The sequence below is a fragment of the Vulpes vulpes genome, chromosome 13 (assembly GCF_048418805.1).
Source record: "Vulpes vulpes isolate BD-2025 chromosome 13, VulVul3, whole genome shotgun sequence".
Classification (NCBI taxonomy): Eukaryota; Metazoa; Chordata; class Mammalia; order Carnivora; family Canidae; genus Vulpes; species Vulpes vulpes.
This window is the reverse complement of record NC_132792.1, coordinates 113,642,627-113,651,165: the sequence shown is the minus strand read 5'-3', so window position 1 is coordinate 113,651,165 and position 8,539 is coordinate 113,642,627. Positions and strand designations below refer to the sequence as shown.

General features: G+C 35.7%; 1 pseudogene; it reads left to right on the top strand.

Moving 5' to 3' along the window:
• Positions 1–631: 631 nt before the first annotated feature.
• LOC112918787 (coiled-coil domain-containing protein 167 pseudogene) overlaps positions 632–8,539 on the top strand; it is a 180,048-nt pseudogene continuing 172,140 nt past the window's right edge.

Here is an 8,539-nt window from a genome sequence, read left to right as displayed (position 1 = left end):
CACTGAGAAGATAAGGCTCCATAACACTTGGTTTAAAAATCAGTGGGGCTTAACTACAGAAGATCCAGAGGGCTATAGGAAACTAAGAATCTACTCTTAAAGATATTACACACAAACCCACCTGCTCTGAGACCCAACAAAGATAACAGTGATAGAAGTTTGAAAAGTGCTTGGGCCATACATGAAGGAGATTTATTGACTAATTTTAGGGCCAGAGGGGCAGAGATCTGTAGAAATTTTCTTAGGGAACAGAGATGCAGACTGTGCAATTTTTCTTATTCTTTCTATCTAGCTGGCTGGTGCTGGTAGGAGCCATTTCTGACAGTCATCATCTACTTTTCTAGCACCACTCACATTGCCAAGTGTTCCCCTGTGGAATAACCCCACCCAACCCACCTGCCCCATTGAGGTATCCTTCCCAGGTAGCACCCTGCCCTGCCACACCCATTGGGCAGCCTCAGGTGGCACCAGTATCCCACAAAGAAACCCCCACTATAGGGAGCAGTCTCAAATACTAAAGTACCTACAACAGTCATAGGAGACCTCACAGCCAGCCACACTAGAGGCCTGCCCCTGCTCCACCCACCAGCATGTTTATAGCTATGATACACAGGCTTCTCATCCAGATAGGATGGCAACCAGCCCCACTCACCGTGCACCCATAGTAGTCATGGCCAGTCCTGATAGCCACATTGGAGAAGCTCTGCACACCAGTGAGTCTGCATTCATGATGGCCCAGACATAATGGAAGGTTGCACCTGTCCTACAGGGGAGACCCATAAGGCACCTGGCTCAGGTTACGAGGGAAGTTTACACTACTGGCCCCAGAGAATACCTTCTGCATAAGGAACTCCTTCAAGACCAGGAGACAAAACTGATTGACATAACACAAACAAAAAAGTTAATACCTATCATTCTCAAATATTCCAAGAAAAAACAGAAGAGGAAGGAGTGCTTCCAAACTTGTTTTATGAGGCCCAAGTTACCCTGATGCCAAAACCAGAAAAAGACACTATGCATACATAAAAACTACAGGCCAATATTCCTCATAAACATAGATGAAAAAATTATCAACAAAATGTTTGCAAACTAAATTCAACAATGCTTTAAAAAGATCATACATCATAATTGAATGGGATTCATTGGGATGCAGGGATAATTCAATACCTGTAAATCAATACAATGATGTGAAAGAAGAATAAAAATCATATGATCATCTCAATAGATGCAGAATAATCATATGATAAAATTCAACCTCCAGTTATGATAAAAACTCTTAATGAGGTGACTATAGAGGAAAGAAAGCTCAACATAATTAAGACCATGTGTGAAAAACCCTAGCTAACATCACACTCATTGGTGAAAATCTGACAGCTTCTCCTCTCATATTAGAAACAGGGTTGCCTATTCTCACCAATCCTATTCAAGATAGTATTAGATGTCATAGCTACAACAATAAGAAAAAAAATGCAAATTGGAAAATAAGAAAAACTCTATTTGCAGATGACATGATATTATATATAGAAAAACCTAAATAAGCCACCAAAAATATTAGAATAAAGTAATTCAGTAAATTTGCAGGATATAAAATTAACATATATAAATATGTTGCATTTTCATACACAAATAATGAACTATCAGAGAAATTAAGACAATCCCATCTACAACTGCATCAAAGAAAATAAAATACTTAGGAATAAATTTAACCAAGGAAGTAAAATACTTGTACTCTGAAATCTATAAAACACTAATGAAAGAAATTGAAGATAATACAAATAATTGGAAAGGTATAACATGCTCATGCATTGGAAATATTAATATTGTTAAATCATCCATAGTGCCCAAAACAATATACGTATTCAATTCAATCCCTGTCAAAATAGCATTTTTCAAAAAACTAAAAAAATAATCCTATAATTTGTATAGAACCACCAAGACCCTGAATAGCCAAAGCAATCTTAAAGAATAAAGCTAGAAATATCATGCTACTTGATTTCAAACTATACTATGAAGCTATAATAATAAAAACAGTATGTTTCAGACACAAAAATACACATATAGATCAATGGAACTGAGTTCAGAAAAAACTCACACTTATTTGATCAATTAATCTTAAACAAAGGAAACAAAACTATACAATGAGGAAAAGATAGTCTCTTTAATAAATGGTGTTGGAAAAACTAGACAACCATACACAAAAGAATGAAACTGGATTACTTTCTTACATCATCTACAAGAATAAACTCCAAATGAATTAGACTTAAGTGTAAGATCAGAAACCATAAAACTTGTAGAAGATAGGCAATAAGCTGAAGGTCATCAGTCTTAGCAATACTTTTTGGCTCTGTTTCCTCAGGCAAGGGCAACACAAGCAAAGGTAAACAAATAGGATTGCATGGAACTAAAAAGGCCTTTTTCATAGAGAAGGAAGCCATTATAAAAATGAAAAGGTAACTTATTGAAAGAAAATATTTACAAATTATACAACCAATAAGGAGTTACATTCAAAATATAAAGAACTCACATAATTCACATCAAGTGTCAAAAAATCTAATTTAAAAAAGGGAAGAAAATATGAATAAATATTTCTCCATAGAAAACATACAAATGGCCAATGGACCCATGAAAAGATGCTCAACATCACTAATCATCAGAGAAAGGCAAATCAAAACTACAAAGAGATTATTTCACACCAGTCAGAATGGCTAGTATTAAAAAGACAAGAAATAACAAATGCTGACAGGGAAATGATGAAAAAGGAACCTTCATGTACTGTTGCAGCGAATGTAAATTGGTGGAGCCACTGTGAAAAACAGTGTGGATATGTCTCAAAAAATTAAAAATAGAACTACCCAGCTTCTTTTTTTTTTTTTTATTATGAATAACTGAAACTGAAACTAATGTAACATTGTCAACTATACTCAAATAAAAAAACTTGTTGTATAAAAAAAATAAATAAATAAATAAATAAAAAATAAAACTCAGGCAGCAACCAGTCCTACCTCTGCCAAAAAAAAAAAAAAATAAAAAATAAAAAAAAAAAATAAAAATAGAACTACCATACAATCTAGCATTCCACTTCTGGATGTTTACTTAAGGAAAATAAAAACGTTAATTCAAAAAGATATATAAACTCCGATATTTATTGCAGCATTATTTAGAGTAAATGCAATATGGAGGCATCTTAAGTGTCCATCAATAGATGTATAAAGAAGATGTGGTGTGTATGTGAGTTTAAATAATAAATGACAAAACATTAGTTAACCATAAAAAAGAACAAAATCTTGCCAATTGCGACAACATGAATGGACCTAGGTGTTATTATGCTAAGTCTGACAGCAAAAGATAAACACCATATGATTTCACTTATATGGAATCTAAAAAACATAACAAATGAACAAACAAAACAAACCAGAAACAGACTCATAAATACAGAATATAATCTGGTGGTTACTAGAGGCAAGGTGGTGAGGGGATTAAAAGATACAAACTTCCAGTTATAAAATGTGACATGGGGATGCAAGGTACAGCATAAGGAATATAGTTAATAATATTGTAACAACTTTGTGTGGTGACAGATGGTAGCTACATTTATGATGGTGATCACTTGATAATGTATATAAAAGTTGAATCAGTATGTTGTACACCTGAAGCAAATATAATATTGTGTCAACTATACTTCAATAAAAAAGACATTACTGCATTGTTGTGTGTGTGCATCATTTCTAGTATTGCACATAAACACATCATTGATCTTACTATTTTTTTCTTTTATTTATTTTTTATTGGTGTTGAATTTGCCAACATATAGAATAACACACAGTGCTCATCCCATCAAGTGCCCCCCTCAGTGCCCGTCACCCAGTGATCTTACTATTTTTAATGGATTCAGTTTTGATTATTTTTCTATGCACAGATACACTGTAATATGTTTATTTGAATATTAATGAATATATATAAGTATCTCAAGGTAAATCATGTCTTCTCATTTTGTTTTTTTTTTATGTCTTCTCATTTTGTAAGTCATAATTATTAAGTTTAAATTTTTATTATTTAGTTACAACGTACTTATATTATTTTTCTGGTTAAAAAATATGAATGATTGATAGGTTACCTTTGGGCCTCTGCCTAGTAGGTTATTCTTCTATATACTCCAGCTGGCTTCCACTGCCCATTCTAAAGATGTTTTATCATAAATCTTTGCTGACACCACTGTTATCCCTGGCATAAATATATTTGTGTTTATTTTTTCTTTCTTTAACCAGAATGTATATTTCATGTAGTTGATGACCTTGTTTTGTTCACACTGTTACATCCCCCCAAAATGACAAGTTTCTGACATATAGTATGTGCTCTATAAAATTTTGTCAAACAAATGCTTGCTCTTTTGCATAATGTTTACCTTGTTACCTATTTATTCCACATAGCATAGTCTACACATAACTCCTATGTGTAACGTTTTCCAACGGTTAACTAGTCTTTCCTTGTGTCTTTCAATCCTTTCTTGCTATATCCATATCAACCTAAATCTCTGTGTGAGTGTGCATGTGCATCACTTTTAATTTATTATTTGCCTTTGGGCCTCCATTAAAAGCTGGAAATCCTTAGAGGATAGATGCTGTGCTTTATTTATCTCTTTCACCAGATTTTTTAATCACATAGAGCAATTTGTGGATATGATTAAACAGGAGTTAGATTATCTCAAATACCCAAGTGCATAGCTGTTGGGATTCCTTCCCTTTCTGTGAAGCAAATGAAATCCCAGAGCAGAAAAGAACATGGAAACCATTTTCTGCTAACAACTTGTATCCAATACTATCCTCTGACTGCCTTCTTAAGACTTCCAACACTATTGACTTCCAATAGTCAGAAAATAGTGCCTTACATGGGATGGTTAGGAACAAGGGATTTTGAGAATCTCTAAGGCAAATACCTGTCCTGCAAGGTGTTGCCCATATACATATCAACCCAAAGAAAAAAGCTTCCAGTCCTTAGGTTTAAGCTTCCTTCTTCAGTTGAATGGCTTCTTTAGCAGCCTCAATTTTTGTAGAACCTAAAGGGCTCAATGCCTGTGCCACTTGTTGATAAATATATTCAGTGTGTACTATGTCTGTAATGAGTGACCATAACAGAGTCTTATTTGTATAATCTCAAATTTAATGTATTCATGGAAGTCTTTGATTCTGTTTCTCCTCCCTATTCACAAATCCTATATTCCCATGCACATATAGGTTTGTTTTGGTTCAATGCAGACACACTCTTAGAACTCTGGTACAGATTTATGATGATGAAGGAAGTAAAATAGTATGTTATGTTAACCTTACTTATAATCTCACTCCAGAGCTGGGACAAATGCACAATGAGTAATGTAATGTGACACTGTTAGCAAGCTTGATACAAGATTTAAGTAAAAGAGTATTATATAATGCCCCGAATTTTAATGAAGTCTGTAGCGACCAGTAGAGTCTCAGTAGAAGAAACTGAAATTGCCATCAACCATGAGGAATGGGGGAAGATTTAGCTAAGCAGTTATAAAAGGTTAGGGCACTAGGTAAAATGAGGGGGAAAAACCTTGACAACAAGGATATATGAAAGAACTCTTTAGCATAAGGTATAGATAATACAAAAAAAGCAATATAAGTAACAATTTACTTATAATCTTCAAAGATTATATTCTCTCCATCACTATAACCTCTAAATCTGGTGGTAGGGACACAAATAAGTGCCTGTCACTCCCAAGGAACTACCATTTCACAAATGGAGGCAGTAATTTGACATGGATGACCTGGTCCTACACAGGAACTGCTGCCTTTTTCCTATTTTTGTTTTTCTTGCCCTGAAATCTAAAGATAAAAAGGTGTTTTCTAACTCTTCTGCTAAAAAGAATATTTCTGACCCCAGCACTTCATAACCTTGTCAATGCAAAGATAGCAATCCTGAGCAGTGCTGCTTCCTAAATTTTGTGAACATGTAAGGTGTAGCTAGAGCAGCCAGAAGAAAGGCAGCTTGGAGGCTACAGAAAACTGAGAATAGTGCACATCTAGATTTCTGAGACTGGAGAATATCTGATTATTACAAAAGTAAAGAGCCAGGCATGAGCACTCACTCCCAGATTCTTCAAAGCACCAAAGTGGACAACCTTGGGATTAAGGGCAAGAAACACACTTGAATTCTCTTTTTTTCCTCTCTCTCTTTCTCTGTCACACGCGCGCACGCACACAGACACACACAGACACACACACACACACACACACTGAATACCCTGCCTTTAAATAAAACATACTCATCCTAAGGTATATTTGGTACAAAATATATAAGGATTGTTCACTCAAGCATAGGAACATGTTTAAAAATTTAACACTATTGAAAACAGTAATATATACCTCTGACACCTTACATAGACAATATTAAGAACATTTAAGTTTCCATTGGTAACCTAGGATTATCCTCAGAAACCTTCGTGACTGCAATGAGAAGGACACTGAGCTGACCTTGGGTGATGCTGAGGCACAGGTGTCTGAACACCTCTTTAGTAAATGACCCAGACCAAAGACACAGTAGCAACGAGTGGCTACTTAAAATCATCTGCCTTTCTTCCATACCAGAGTGACTGTTAGCTGGTGGAGTGATGCAGGAGTGGCTTTGAAACTGGCTTAGTGAAGCATCACTGAAACATCATTCACCTTTGGGGCTCCTCTTGTAGACCATATCCAGTGTCAGGTAGTTTGTGTTTTGCATTCGAACCTCCACATGAGTGGAGACTGAGGCATAGTTTAATTACACGACAGGGAAAATACAAAAGGAGCTCCTAAGGAAGCATCAAGGCCACCCCCATGCTTAGGGACAGAAGAGCTCCTCAACCGTCCTGCAGTATGGGCACAGGAGGAATTGTTACCTTTATTTTCACAATTCCAATCATTACAAATCTGCAGGGTTAGGGAGTTCCTATTTTTGACCAACCTGTGTTTCTTACTGTCTTTTGGCCAAAACTTAAAGAGGCAAGAAAAGGAAAAAAATAAAGCCTAAACATTACAAAGTAATCTATCCTCATCTTTTATGCCATATTGACATCAGATGGTATCATGTTTTCTATTGTACAAACAGTTCAATGACAGCCAATGAGCAGTTAATTCATTCACATACTTAAGCACTCCATTAGAAATTAGTGCCTGGGAATAGGGCCAATCCCTATGTTACAGAATTTTCCCATTTTTGAATGTATTATGTCACCAAATTGAGGACTTGTGTTAGGATTTGGGGAACCATGAAAAACAAATGGAAGGTGGCTAGAAACTTTGGACTTGAAATAACTATGGATTTATGCGCACGTGCACACCCACACGTACAATTAAAGTGGCTGACTTTGTAGCCGGCATAGAGGACTTTCTAGAAATAAGAAGATTATCAATTAAGAAAGCATTAGAAAGCAGGTTTTCCTTAGAAAAGACAGATAAGAGAGTTATTTGTTTATGTAGTCAACACCCTTGCATGCTGCTATTGTAGAGACAGAACACAGCAAAATAACACATTTCAAAATATCTGAGTTTTAGTTGGGTGGAAGGGGACAAAAGAGGGAGAGGTCTCAAAGCAAAGAAAAAGAAGTTACATTTACAGTAATACCCTGTTCTGTTTCATTCTTGATAAAACAAATGCTAATTTTGTTTTTAAACTGCCAGTACACAGGCAAGTGATCCGAATCCTCTATACCTTTGAGAGATTTTCATCCTTTACATATTCCAATTCAACTTAAAATATTGTGCAATTGCCAAACCTCATATTTAAAATATGTGCTTATCATTCAACTCAGGGTAACATTAGCACACTGAAAACTGCATTCTAATTAATAAATCAGAACCTTAACCACGGAAACATCATTCACACATATGAGATGGCAATAGTGAGAGCCATTAAAAATAGTAGCATGCTGTCACCCTTCCAGGAAATATGGAAATATTCCTTTTTGGGGGTTATTGGCCTACATTATTTATCAATGTTTGGCTTTAATATATGGATCTACTCAACATTGAATGAATATCATATTTCTCCTAGAAGATACAGCATTAATTTGTGATCTTGGACAAACTGTCAATTGGATAACAAGCCCACTAGGGGGGCATGCAATCAATAATTTGTATACAGTGATTTCTTCCCTTAGGTTGTTTTAGGAAAATATTGCTTTTCTACTTTCACTCTCACTCATATGCACAAAACAAGTGAACACACAAATTACATTTAAAAACTCCACTTTTGAGAAAGGGGAACCATCTTGCGCTGTTGGTGGGAATGTGAACTGGTGCAGCCACTCTGGAAAACCGCGTGGAGATTCCTCAAAGAGTTAAAAATAGACCTGCCCTACGACCCAGCAATTGCACTGTTAGGGATTTACCCCAAAGATACAGATGCAGTGAAATGCCGGGACACCCGCACCCCGATGTTTATAGCAGCAATGTCCACAATAGCCAAACTGTGGAAGGAGCCTCAGTGTCCATCGAAAGTTGAATGGATAAAGAAGATGTGGTCTATGTATACAATGGAATAT